This window comes from Ochotona curzoniae, unplaced genomic scaffold (genome assembly GCF_017591425.1).
Source record: "Ochotona curzoniae isolate NIBS_2020 unplaced genomic scaffold, NIBS_Ocur_1.0 contig_1014, whole genome shotgun sequence".
NCBI lineage: Eukaryota > Metazoa > Chordata > Mammalia > Lagomorpha > Ochotonidae > Ochotona > Ochotona curzoniae.
In genome coordinates, this window is record NW_024464920.1 from 28919485 (window position 1) to 28933797 (window position 14313).

Genomic DNA, 14313 nt, shown 5'->3' on the forward strand with positions numbered 1-14313 from the left:
TTCACTAACTAGGCCCATCCGAACCAGGAACTTTTCTCTGGTCTCACACATGGGTGCAGGGTCCCAAGGACTTGGACCACTGCCTTCCCAGGCCACACGAAGGGGGCTGGATGGGAAGCGCAGCCACTGGGACATGAATCAGTGCCCATACATGATCCTGCTGCCTGCCGGGGGAGGGCTAATCAATTGAGTCATCCTGCTGGCTGCTATACTGACTTTTCCATTTTGCTCTCACAGAGGTTGGATGATACAGAAAGGTGTGTTTTTTGCTAATAATTTTGAAGATAAATTTTGGGGGTGCCCAACCTATATGGAACTTCATAAATATTCATTACCCAGAATTCATAGAAAAAATGCCAGTGTATCTTGGAACAGTCTCTGAGATTTAAAAAAGAATATTGGAACATGTGACTTTTAGCTAGTTATGGTTTAAGCTAGCACCTAACAGCCCTGACCACTGCGCTATTTCCCATGGGAGCTATTCAAGATCAGCAGAGAGGACAGAAATGAAACTACTGATATATTTTTTGCCTTTTTGCCATTTTTTCCCCTAGAATGAATTCATATACCGTGAAGTTTGCCTTTTTAACGTGTTCTGTGTGGGACCCAGCCTGATAGCCTAGTGGCTAAATCCCCACCTTGCACGTGCCGGGAACCCATACGGGCCAGTGTGTCATTCACCACGGCTGACTGTCCCTTCATCCCTTGGTGAGTGCTGGTCACTCCCTGTGCCCACTGGGTGTCGCAGAGCCTTCACTGTGTCTGCTCTTTGCAGTGCCTCCGTTGTTCACTGTGACACCAGGGACCAGGGACGCTTTCCTGGAGCCTTGACTTGCCTGCTGCTCCATCCACGTCCTTCCTCTGGGGAACGCCCAGCACTTACAGTGATTGGTCACCTTACCCACGGTTATGTGATCCATGAAAAAAATAGAATTTCCAGCTATTGACTATTGAACATTTATTGTGTGCCACATGCCATGCTTTAAAGTTTTCCTCTATTAAAAAATGTCAGCTAGACTATTGACATTTGCATTTAACAGGTGACCACACGCAGATTTTAATAAAAGGATGAAGGATGATGACCCCAAATTAGGTCTTGGTCACTGATGATTTGGTTCCTTAATGCCTATGTTTTTTAATGCTTTATCTGGTATTCAGTCAACAACTGTTGGCTTTTTGAGCTCCAACGGTCTACCAGAACTGAACTGAATACACAGAACAGGACCTGGATCTTCCTGTTTGGAAACCAGAGTCAACTGCCATCATGGGAAAGGCATTGTGAATGAAGCCCCTAGGCCTATCAGGGAAGCTGACGCCTGCAGTTGAGTTTGAATGTTCCCAAGCAGGTGAGGGGAGAGGACAGGAATCACAGGTGAAGGAGAGTGTGCAGCACCAGCTTATGAAGCAGGTGCAGCCCATGTCAACTGGAATGTGATGGAGCTACACTTCAGGAGGCTTCTGGAGCCTTGCCAGCCTGGGAGACGGGGCTTCCCTGGTACAAATGGCCTCGGCCAAGAGCTTGGTACTGATTTATTACAAGGTATTCCAGCATCTGAGGCATTGCAATTCATGTCCCCTAAGAAATATGAATTTTAGAAGACATTTGTCATTGTGGCTTCTGCTTTTAAAAACAGATCGTTCAAAGAAGAGTGGTAAACAGGGAAGATATTTTGTCTCCCATAACTCTTCACTCAAATGGCAATATTTGTAACCCCCAAAGAAATTGTTCTTCCATAGGATATTCCGTTCTCTGTCCTCAGGAAACCGGGTTACAAGCCCAAGGCACAGGGGATGTTTGTGGGTTAGCACTCAAAGTCGTGTGCTCCAGTGAGTGCTTACTGTGTACTGGCCACTTTCTGTGCTGATGGAAATCCTGGCAGCAGCCCTGAGAGTTACGTGATGTTACCAACATTTTAGACGGGATCTTGCTGGAAAGGAGCAGACTTGAGAATCCAAACCTAAGTCTATCGGGATCCAAAGCCCGGGTTCTCTGAGCATTTAAAAGGGTCTCTAGGGAGCTGCTGGCTTCAGGGACAAGATACTGGGCCCCTTCAGCAGGTGACACACAGGAGCATGTGGGCCCCAGGCCTTCAACCAAGGCAGCTCAGCTCTGGTTGCTGCTGCTTTTTCTTCTTTTTAAAGACTTATTTCTTTATTTTTATTGGAAAGACAGATTTACAGAGAGGAGAGACAAAGAAAGATTTTCCATCCACTGATTCACTCCCCAACTGGCTGCAACAGCTAGAGCTGAGCGGATCCTAAGCCAGAAGCTTCTTCTGGGTCTCCTATATGAGTGCAGGGTTCCAAAGCTTTGGGTCATCCTCTACTGCTTTCCCAGGCCCCAAGCACAGAGCTGGATGGGAAGTGAAGCAGCAGGGACACGAGCCAGCACCCATATGGGATCCTGGGCATGCAAGGAGAGGATTTACCCGCTAGGCTACTGAACCATGCCATGTAAATAAATTAATAAATCATATAGATTTTACTTGGGAGTCAAAGTTACAGAGAGAGACCTTCTATCCACAGGTTCACTTCCCAAGTAATTACAACAGCCAAAGTTGGAAGCTGCAAACCTCTTCCAGGTCCCCCGCCCCATGAATGCGGGCACCCAAACTTTGGGTCATTCTCTGCTGCTTTCCCAGGCCATTTGCGGGGAACTGGATCAGAAATGGAGCAGCCAAGACTCTAACGGGCACCCACATGAGATGCTGATGCCACAGACAGAGGATTAGTCTGTTAAGCCCCAGTGCACCAGCCCTGGGGCTTTGGCTACTTATACTAGGTTTCCATGTAAGATTTTATAGGATTCAGTGCTCCACTAGCAACAGCTAGTTGCCAGGGCACCTTGGCAAGAATAAGCCGAGGATGGAGCGAGTGAATGTGCTGAGCTCTGGGGGATGCCAAGAGCTGTCACCATGTACTTGGACACGGGGTCCCAGCAGAGGCACAGGCACGCAACGCTTTGTGGAGGGTTGGAGAATGGTGGGAAAAGAGAATTTCCACCTATTGACTCGAGCATTTGTCATGTGCTAGGCACTGTGCTAGGTCTTCTGAGATTTTGTTATTAAAGCTACAACATCAGAGGAAGATTGTCAGAAAATAATGACTAAATTCTACATTTCAAGCCAAATGCTTGATATCTGGGAGGTTGTATAAATAGCAGGGTATCTTGGCTTATCAGCTGTGTGTTATTTCGGACAAAAACCCCACTCTTTGACCCTGCCCATCACACCAGGATCCGGGCAGTCTCTTCAAATATCTCCAGAAATAATCTCCTTCCATCTCTCTGGCCGAGAGTCAGCCATATGCGCACCCCTCTAAGGGTCAAGGCCGAATGTGAGGCGAGCAGAATCTGGCCTTTGAAACCTCCTGGTTTTCCAGGCAGGGCAGGCTGAGATACGCTCCCTGCCCCCACCACCTCCCTCCCACACACACGTTTCCACTCCCCACAAGAGTCAGAGACTGCAGGTTCCCTGGGGAAAGGCCTTGGGGGGAAGATGGAGGGACTCCACCCACAACCATCTCCCTGGGAGGTAAGTCAAAGTGCGTCCACCATCTGTCCCTTTCGGGGTGTCTGAGCTGGCCTGAGCAGGCGCCAATTCTCCTGGGGTTCCTGGGAACATGATGATCTGCTCAGACAAGCAGCTCTGTCCCTCTTCACTGCTGCAGTCCCCTGGGCTAGGGAGAAGCAGGCAGGACTGAATGCAGAGAGGAAAACAAAATAAACTCTCCCATGCAGTGAGTGAGCAGAATCCCCAGCTGCCCACACCGAGGCTTGCTCAGTTGGTGACTCAGAGCCCACGAGGGCACCGCCAAATGTGCACGGAAAATGGCATCAGAAGATCACGCAGGGCAGGGTCAAGCCTGTGGGTCAAGCTGCACACCCACACATCAGAGTTCTGGGTGTTCAAATCCTGGCTACTTCCTTTCAACTTCAGCTTCCTGCTAACTCAGGCAGCAGAACATGGCCCAGTACCTGGGCTCCTGCACCCACGTGGGAGACCTGAATGCAGTTCAGGCTCCCAGCTTCACGTTGGCCGTGATGGAAAAGAACCAGAAAATGGAAGGTTCTCTCTCTCTCTCCGCATCGGTAACTCTGTAAAAACAATGATTTTTTTCATAATCCTTTAAATTAGGTGGTAGGTAGAGTGCTTGGCAAAGCTATTTTAATTTTTAAAAACTTGTTGAGAAAGAGATCTTAGCATCAGATGCTTCAACCAGGAGCTCTCAAAATAGGAAAAAAATGTCACATTTATCCTCAGATCTGTAAAAACACAGATATTTGTCAATAATAATCTAACAGTTTCATTGTGAATAAGAACATGGTCCTGAAAGCACAGACTCCCTGGATTCAAGTTCTGGTTCCGCTATTTGATGTCTGTGACCTTGAACTAGTTTTTTGTTTCATTTTGCTTTCTTGTTTTATTTTCCTGTGTTGTGCCTATTTCCTCTCTTGTAAGTGGAAATAATGGTATCCATCTCATCTGTTGTTGAGAGGGCGGAGTAAGTTAATACAGAGAAGGATCTCAGAGGGGCTGATGTGCGGTAGCCTAGTGGCTAAAGTTGTCACCTTGGGCGTTGGTTCTGTTCCACTTCTCATCCAGCTCCCTGCTACTGACCTGAGAAAGCAGTAGAAGATGGCTCAAAGCCTTGGGACCCTGCACCCGCATGGGAGACCCAGAATGGCTCCAGTCTCCTGGCTTCGGATTGGCTCAGCTCCATCTGATGCAACCACTTAGGGAGTGAATCAGGCTCAGCTCCAGCCATTGCAGTCACTTAGGACATAAATCAGTGGCTGGGAAGACCATCCTCTATGTCTCTCCTCCTCTCTGTATACCTGCCTTTCCAATAAAGATAAATATTTAAAAAAAAAACAAAAAGGATCTCAGAATGTGATTGGGCCAGACCACCTGTGGTATGGAAGCCACTGGTGCTGCTGTCCACACTTGGTTAGGTTCAGCAGTTTTGAAGCATGGCCCTGGCGGCCGCTTTGGTATTGGAAGCTGTCAAAGTCTATTGGGTGTCTGTGGTGTTGGGTGTGAGGCTGGGCAGCTGCTGCTTCACCCCATTGAATCTTCACAGGATGCCAGGAGTGAGTGCAGACTTACACAGCTTTAGAGACCGGCTTGTAGGTGATGGTTCAGTCATTTGCCCCAGGGCACAGAGCAGGTGCCTGGCTGAGTCAAAGCTGGAGTTCCAAGTCAGTAAACCTTGGCTCCAGCCAAAACTGGGGCTGAGAGTTGCAGTGCCAACACAGGCTGGGAGCTGGGCCACTGGGGTGACAGAATGCTGGCCAGACTTTGCTATCTTCTAGAAGGGAAGTCCCAGGCTTAAGAGTAGTTGGTTTGCCAGGAAGCCAGCTGCGTCTGTCTGTGTAGGGTCCAACTGTCTGTGATGTGTTTGGAAAAAAAAAAAGACTCTGGATAAGTTGTTAGAAAGCAGATAACAGATTCCATTGCATCTAATTTGCATGTGCCCAGACACTGAGTAGCCATTACCCTTGGCTGCAATTAGCTTATATTGCCAGTGTAATTGAACATAGAGAAACGGGAGTTTAGGGTTTTTTTCTTCCACTTCTATATTCATTTTGGCAATTCTTCTAGAGCATAAAATCATATTTAACAACAACTTAATTTTTCTAGAAAAAGAGCAACCACTTAACTCCTTATCTTTGTCACTCACCTTCACAGCTTTCTATTCTGTGAAAACATTTGTACAAAAGAACTTGGTTTTTTTTTCCCTTTGAGTGTTAGAGGTCGGCAGGTGTAGAGATATGTCATGGTTTTGCCAGTTGACACTGTGCTATAATTTGATCTTGGGTTATCTACGCTTGTCTGTATGGATGAGTGTTTATGTCATTTAGAACTTCTGGAGAATGAGCACGGGGGCTCAGCTGTGTCTGTGGTGGGCACGGCCGCACCAGGAGCTTGCCTTTTTGTACTTAGCAGCTATGGGGATGTGCCCCTTCAAGCAGAAATGTTATTTGCAGCCCAACTTCCATGTGAGTTTGTGCCTTTTCCCACATCCTAGCCAACACTGCAATTTTTTTTTTCCAAGCCAGTGAGTACAAAAATCTTCATTCTTCACTGGCTTTTCATTATTGGAAATCAAAATAAGCATGTTTTTACATTCGTTCAACATTAAATAAACACTCAAAATATTACCCCAGAGGCTTGAGATGGCAGGGGACCAGCACAGTATCTTCTTGGCTCCTGTGAAATTTAACGCTCCCAGTTCACTGGCCATTTCTGTTTGCGCCCCTGGCCTGGTTGGCTACCCTTCTGAGTGCCTTTGTAGAGATTGTTGATATTCTTTGCTACACACATGTATGTGGTGGCTGCTTTCACCTATCAGTGGCTTGCATTTTAAACTTTGTTTTGAATGTCTTTTGCCATGCAGTTTGTAATTTGTGGGAGGCCATGGTCATTAGTCTTTTTCTCTTTATGCTTTCTACATTCTATATCTCACTTTTAAAAATATTTTCTTAACTCCCAGGCTATAAATAGATTCTACACCATTTTCAAAATTTTTATAGTTTTAGTTTTTACATTTGCTGACTAAATCCCTGTGGAATCTATTTTAGGGAGTGGAGTTTTATGTGGGTAGATTTCGTTTCCTACAGTAGATACCAGGGTACTTCAAAAAGTTTACGGAAATGGAATTAACAAGTACATTTACATTTTGGTCCATATAATTTTAAAATTCATACACATGTGGGGTCTTTAGAAAATTTTGCAGCAAAATAAACTTTTAATTTCATTTCCCATGAATTTTTTTGAAAGGTAGAATCACAGAGAAAGAAAAAGAGGGAGAGGGAAAAGGAAGGGATAGAGAGAGCTTCCATCCATTTGCTTACTCTGCCCATGGCTGCAGGGGCCAGCAATTGGCTAGATCAACACCAGGAGTGAGGAGCTTTATTTGGGTCTCCTGGTAGATGGGAGGGGCCCCAGCAGTTGAGTCATCCTCCTCTGCTCTCTCTTGTGCGTTAGCAGGCAGCTAAATCAGAAGTGTAGCAGCTGGGGCTCAAACCATCTTTCCTATGGAATGCCAGCATGGTAGGCAGTGTCTTAACATGATGTACATACCAGCTCCCTTCCATGAACTTTGTGAAATCCTCTCCCATTTTTGAATAATATTTCAAATCTGTATACCAGTTTTTGTATCCAAGAGATTCATCGAAATTTTGAAAAGACACTGAAGGCATGGCAGTCCAGAGGAAAAAAAGGAATGTGTTGAAGGAAGAAGGCTTGGCCTGTGATGTAGATTCAGGCTATGATGGGGCTAGGTGAGACAAAGATGAAAGCAGAACCCTGACTGGCCTTTGCCCTGGGAGCCACCACACCTCCCGACAGCTGGAGTGTCACAGCTTGACCAGAACCTGAAGATGAGCTGCAGTGTATCAGAGCTTGGACTCATGGGTATTTCTACTTGCAATAGAATGTGCACTTCATGTTCTGGATTGAGATAGATCCTAGTTAATCATCCTGCCTGAGGCTACTGATTGGCTTCATTTCCATTCATGTGGCTGGCCCAGGTTAGTACAAGCAGATTACTCAAATGTGTAGGTGTGTTCGTCTGCTCTCCTGACTCTAGAAGGAGAACATTCTGTCCATTGACAGAAATATGGACAGCAAATGAGCAAGATCCTTCTTGAAAAGGGATCAAAGTCTGCTCACCTATCTCAGATCATCATAGAACCTTTCTGCCTGTGTGACTGAATTTTGATTCATTCGCTCCTTGTAATTACCCCCAGAAGATACTATTGTAAAAACTTTATTTTACGCATGTGGAAACTGGAACTGCAGAGACCTAAGGTACCCACAGTCACACAAGAACTAACAGAGCTGCAATTTGGGTCCAGGACTTCTGGTTCTAGGCTAGTACGACCACTATGCTGATGGTGCCTCTACATTGGCAATTTCAACAACTGCAGTGATCAGGCAAGAATTACACTCAGGTTAGCCTGTGTGAGGCAGAGCTGTCAAGCTGTGTCAGGGACAAGGCTCAGAATGCCCCTGTGGTTATCATGTGTTCTGGAAGGAACCTTGTTTAACTCGAACAGCTGCTGCTGATGTTTGCCATTTGAACAAATACCTCAGTTAATTCTACTGTATGTGGTCCAGAGATAAGCCTGCATAAAGCACAGTGATGCTACCAACCTAACTCTGAGCATCAATAGAACTATATAAACATAGCAAAAGAATTGTTGCAGAATGGCTAAGCTCATGCTATCAGATATACCATATGTGTACTATCTATTGTTTTAGAATGCACAGAAATGCAAAAACACTATATAAAATGTCTGTAGCAAGATTTCTCTGAATTCCTCTCCTGCTTATCAGGAGAGATGTTTCAAAACCTTCCAGAGTTTTAATGCAGTGAGGACAAGTGCCAGGCCTGGTTCTGTCCCACCCTACTTAATTTCTACTAGATCGCAGTCATCCATATTTGACTCTGTCATTAACTGCATTCCCCACTCCCTCTTCTTCGTTTTCCACCCAAAGGCAGGAGCTGTGATTAAGGCCACTCCCCGACTCTCGGCCTGGCCCTTTTCGTGCCATGGCACGTCAACCTCCCTGAGTAGGAAAGCAGAGGGCGGCTGGAGCAGCACCCCCTCACTGCTCTTTAGGAGCTCCTGTGCTGCGAGTGATGGTTGGGTGTGTCTCAGTATAGCACCCTGTTAGCAATGGCGCTGTGGACCATTGCTGACTTGTGGAGCAGAGAGAAGACCTGAGCAAAGCTTCCTGCCTCTCGGCCCCTTCTCTTCTCAGCACAGCCGTCTGATGGAATGGAGTGAAGTAAAACAGGTGGCTGCTTGAACAAGATCCCTGCCTCCAGATGTCTGAAACTGAAGTGGGGTAAATTAACAGAGGCTCATGTCAGAAAAGGATAAAGCCTGCCCTGACTCATCAGATTGAGCAACCAAGCACCTGCTATGCTGGAATCCCCGATGAGTACTGGTTTGAGTCTCAGCTGCTCTAGTGTTTTTTTTTAAAGACTTATTTATTTTTAAAATATATTTTTATTGGAAAAATGTATAGAAAAATCTAAAATGTTTTCAAATTTTACTATTATTATAATAATTATTTTATTGGAAAGGCAGATTACAGAGAGGAGAGACAAAGATCTTTCATTCACTGATTCACTCCCCAGATAGCCTCAAGGGCCAGAGCTGAGCCAAGTTGAAGCCAGGAGCCCAGGATCTTCTTCTGGGTCTCCTACATGAGTGCAGAGTCTCAAGACATTAGGCCATTCTCTGCTGCTTTCCCAGGTCACAAGCAGAGAGCTAGATGGGAAGTAGAGCAGCCAGGAGAGGAATCGGTGCCCATAAGGAATGTCGGTGCTTGGAGATGGCGATTGAGCCAACATGCCAACTCCTCTACTCTTAATTCAGTTGCCTGTTAATGCACCTGGAAAACAGCAGATGATTGCCCGTGTGCTTGGGGTCCTTGCCACTCACATTGAAGACCTGGAGGGAGTTCCCAACTCCTGGCTTCAGGCCTGGTCCAACCCTGGCCCATTAATGGTCATCTGAAGAGTGAACCAGAGGATGGAAGATCTCTCCCTCTTTCAAATAAATAAATAAATCTTTAATAAAATGGGAAGAAAGGAAGGAGAAAGACTAACCATCACATCTTGCAAGTGAGGGACAGAGTTGTGATCATCCCAGCAGATTTGAAATGAACCGGGGCTCCCTCAACCCACTGTGAAAATGTTTCTAATGTAATCAGTGTAGTTAATGGAGCCTGAGGCAGCTCCTCGTGCACAGTTCCTGGGGCTTGCTGTTGAAACTTCCGCCACAGCCAATGCCAAGTCAGCACCTCTCAGGAGGCCTGACTCAGACCTAAGGGCCAGAGTCAACTCCACACCCCTGGGCACGGCCTCTGGTCTACTCTGTCTTAAGAAGAGGCACACCACCCCACATAACCACACTACTTCATGTGGCTCTTGTCAGACTGGCAGGGCATGGTTGTGGGTTAATCATATACTAATTAAGATCCAGATAAGATACACAGCTCAAGTGACTTATTAACAGCAGTGGTTCTTCACACACCCGCTGAAATGGGCCTCCCTCAACCCACCCTGGAAAGTGGGAGTTGATCAGTGAGGCAAGCTAATTACACCCTTGGAGGAAGTTCACAGGCAGACCCGGAAGACTTCTGACCTTCAAGCTGGCGGTGGAGGTGGCCCATGGAACACTGAGTGTGCTTAGGGCCTTGCCCTGTGGCTCCCTTAGACTAGTGAGAAGTTTGCAGAAAGTTCATGGACATGCATCATGAGAAACTTCTCATGGATTTAAACTTACCTCCTAGTTCCGCTTCCCGCAAGCCTTTGGAAGCATCCTCTGATGGAGCAAATGCTGTAGGTGTGGGTGTAGGATGGCATTATTAAAGCTACAGTCTTCAGCTTGGGAAGTCTGTGTTAACAGCCTATTCCAAATGCACAGCCCAAGTAACAGGAAACGAGTTGGCTTTTCCAGGATAAATCCTGGTTTCTCTGTGTGCACAGATGACCTATTGGATGACACTGACTTCATATTGCAAGTAGTCAGTGCCTCAAGCTCCTGTGAACACAAAGGAAAATAAAACACAGCCATCCCGAAAGCATCTGCTCATTGCCAAGTCTTGTGCCACTACTGCTGCCTTGTGATGGGGATGTGGGCGGTGAAGTTCTGGTTGTGTTGGGGCAGTTGGAGGCTCAAGTTCTTTATCCTGAGAAAGAAAAATGTCAGGTGTATCCAAGGTGGCCACAGAGGAAGTTGTGTTTTACATTGGAGGGAGAACATTAACCTTGGAGTAAAACATAACAACAACCGAGGACAGAGCCCAGGCCCATCTGACCTGCCTCCTCCCAAGGAAATGGGGCATTGGAACATCTACTTTTGACAGAATTAAATGAAATATCCATTTTTATTAAGCACGTGAAACTCCTGGTCTTAGAGCTCTTCCTTGGATTTTACATAAACTGCCCTCTCTGTAATCCCAAAACTCAAAATCTCAGTGAGACCCTGGGAAAGCCTGAAAGCAACAGGGATTCGCTGAAGGAGCTCAGCCTGTAATGCCCTTTGGTGGGTGACCGTTGTGGGTGGGGCTGCACGAAGCATCTTGGCCATGTTCTTGGGGAAAAAAATGACAAGTCTGGAGACTTTTTTTTTTAAAGATTGATTGATTTGAAAGGCAGAATTAGGAGAGTAGAGAGACAAAAAGACATCTGTTATCAGCTGGTTCACTTCCCAAATGGCTGTGATAGCACAGGACCAAACCAAAGATGGGAGCCTGCTACCCTATCTGGATCTCCCTCGTGGAGTTGAAGCACTTGGTCCATCTCCCACGACTTTAACAGGGAGCTGGTTCAAGAGTGGAGCAGCCAGGACTCCAACCGGTGCCCATTCATGATGCTAACCTCACAGGGTCACATGAACCCAATGTGTCAGTTTGCTGATGACTTCTGAAGGTAAACTGACCATGGTGTGTGACTGCTTAGACATTGGTTCTTGGTTTTAGTTTTTAGTAAATATTTGTATTTGTCTCAACTTTGTAACAGTTGATACAGCATATTTCATATGCCACTTTGTTACAGAAATTAATTAGCAACCACTTATGATGGCAACTAACAAATAAGGCAGAACCTGCCATGTTCTTGGAGGGTGGGCAAGCCCCTTGTCATACTCGCCCTGTGATCAGTCCCTGTCCCTGCCAGTGCTACTCTCCTGTTGTCTCCTCTCTCTCCCTCCTCCCCGGGACAGTCCTCCTCTGTTCTACCCCAAGACCAAAGGGGATTGGTGGCCACATTGAGACATAGAGAATGATTCCAGTCAGCTGCATCCCTAGCTCAAATACCAATGTTGAAGAAGACATGGAAGTCATAAGTTTACTTTTTTAAAAAGATTTACTTATTTTCAATTAAAAGGCAGATTTTACAGGAAGAGGAGAGAAAGTCTTTTATCTGCTGGCTTACTCCTCAAATAGCTGCAATGGCCAGAGCTGAGCTGATCCAAAGCCAGGAGCCAGCTTCCTCTGAGTCTCCCATGCAGGTGCAAGGTCCCCAGGACTTGAACCATCTTCCATTGCTTTCCCAGGCCACAGCAGGGAGCTGGATCAGAAGTGGAGCAGCCAGGACAGGAACCAGCACCCATGTGAGATGTTGGCACCACAGGGTGGAGGATTAGATTATTGTGCCAACATGGAGGTCCTAAGTAAAACTGCCCAACACCCACAGAGGATATTTGGCCTAGTAGTTAAAATGTCAGTTAATAAGAGCGCTGCATCCCACACTGGAACACTTGGGAGTGACAACTATTTCTGCCAGTTCCCTCCTAATGGTCTGGGAAACCATCAGAAGATGGCCCAAAGCCTTGGCACCCTGCAGGAGGGAGTTCCTGGCTCCCGACTTTGGACCAACCCAACAACCCAACTCTCTCTGTTGCAACTATTTTATGAGTGAATCTGCAAATGCAAGATTCTCTCTCTCTTTCAGTAAAATGAATGAAGCTTTTTAAAAAAAAAATTAAACTGTTTTTTCTTTCCTAATGCAAAGCTTGAATGAAGTGAGTGTGCCAAACAAGTCATTAGATGACCCAGCAGTTTCTTGACCCCGACCAGAGCTGCAGCAGTAGGGCAGCTCAGCGTGTCCCTCAGAAGGAGGTGCCCCTCCTCAAGCCTTCCACTGTCCCCACGGATGGCTTCATTGTTCCGGTGGACAACCTGGCCCCTCTTGTTCCTGTATCCCCCTTCAGGCTACAGGAGTCAGTGGACTGGGATAAGGTTTATTTATTTGAAAGGCAGAGTTATAGAGAGAGGGTGACAAACCAAGAAACAGGGTCCAGTCCCCAAATGGCTGCAATGTGTGTAGACTTGTTCAAGCTGGAGCCAGGAGCCAGGAATTCCATCCAGGTCTCCCGGGTGGGTGGCAGGGGCTCAAGTACTTGAGCCATCTTCCACTGCTTTCCAGGCACATTAGTAGGGTGCTGAATCGAAAGTGGAGCAGCCAGGAAGGACTGGAACTGGCATTCATACAGGTTGCCAGTATTACAAGGCCACAGCTTAACCCACTATGCCACAAGCCAGTCCATGGGCCTGATTTCTTTTAAGTCCTTTATCCCCATAAGCTTTTTTTTTTTTTAAGAACAGTTCACAGTAAAGTAGAGAGGAAGGTACACAGATCTCCCATAGATCCTACATCACCACACATGCATTGTCTCCCCAACTATTAGCATCCCCAGTAGACTGGTACCCGATGAACCTGCTCTGGCATCGTTATCCCCAGTGTCCATAGCTTACATTAGAGTTGCTCTCAATGTTATGTTACTAATTTGAATAAATGCATAATGGCATTGTCCGCCACTGCAGTACCAGACAGAGAAGTTCCATTGCCCTAAAAAGTCCTGCAGTCCATCTTCTCACCCCTCTCTCCTCTGTACCTCTTGGCAGCCACTGATCTTTCACCACCCCCTAATTTAGCCTTTTGCAGAATGTCATATAGGTGGAATCCTGTACTAGGTAGCCTTCTCAGATTTGCTTTTTTCATTTAATAAAATGTATCTCAGTTTCAGGAACAACTTTTATTGTTTTGTTTTTTAAAAGACTTATTTTATTTTACTTTTTCATTGGAAAGGAAGATTTACAGAGAGAAGGAGAGATAGAAAGATCTTCCTTCCACTGGTACACACTCCCCCAAGTGGGCACAATGACCAGAGCTGAACCAATCTGAAGCCAGGATCCAGGAGCTTGTTCTAGGTCTCACATGGGTGCAGGGGCCCAAAGGTCTTGAGCCATGCTCTACTGCTTTCCCAGAAGTAGGGAGCTGGATCAGAAGTGGAGCAGCCAACACTCAACCTGTACCCATACAGGGTACCAGCACTGCAGGAATTAGCCTAGCCTACTATGCCATGACACTGGCTCCAATTGCAATTTACTTATATAGTTTCTACTGAAGGATATCTTGGGTGCTTCCAAGTTTTAGCAATTATGATAAAGGTGCCTTAAGTGTCCCACATTCAAGATTCTGTGCAGACAAAAAAAAAGCTTTCAGTTCATCTGGATGAAAGAGGAGGATGACTGTAGAATCATGTGGTAGGAACATGTTCAGTAGTATAAGAAACTGCCAAGCCAGCTTCCAAAGCGGCCACACCCTCTTGCAGTCTGCAGGCAATGCGAGCTCCTGCGGCTGTGCAGCCTCATGTTCTCAATCGTGGCCAGTCCCCGATGCCGGTGACATATGACGTGGGACACCTTGTCACACACTTATGTGCCTTCTGTAGCTCTTCTCTGGGGCGGTGTCTGGTTGTCTCCAGCCTGGTGCCATGCATGTCTG

The 14313-nt window shown here is 46.4% G+C and overlaps 1 protein-coding gene across 2 annotated transcripts in view; it reads left to right on the plus strand.

Annotated features, from left to right (window-relative positions):
• The window catches only part of CPM (carboxypeptidase M), a 69866-nt gene that overhangs the window by 23121 nt on the left and 32432 nt on the right, over positions 1 to 14313 (plus strand). The window lies entirely within an intron of this gene.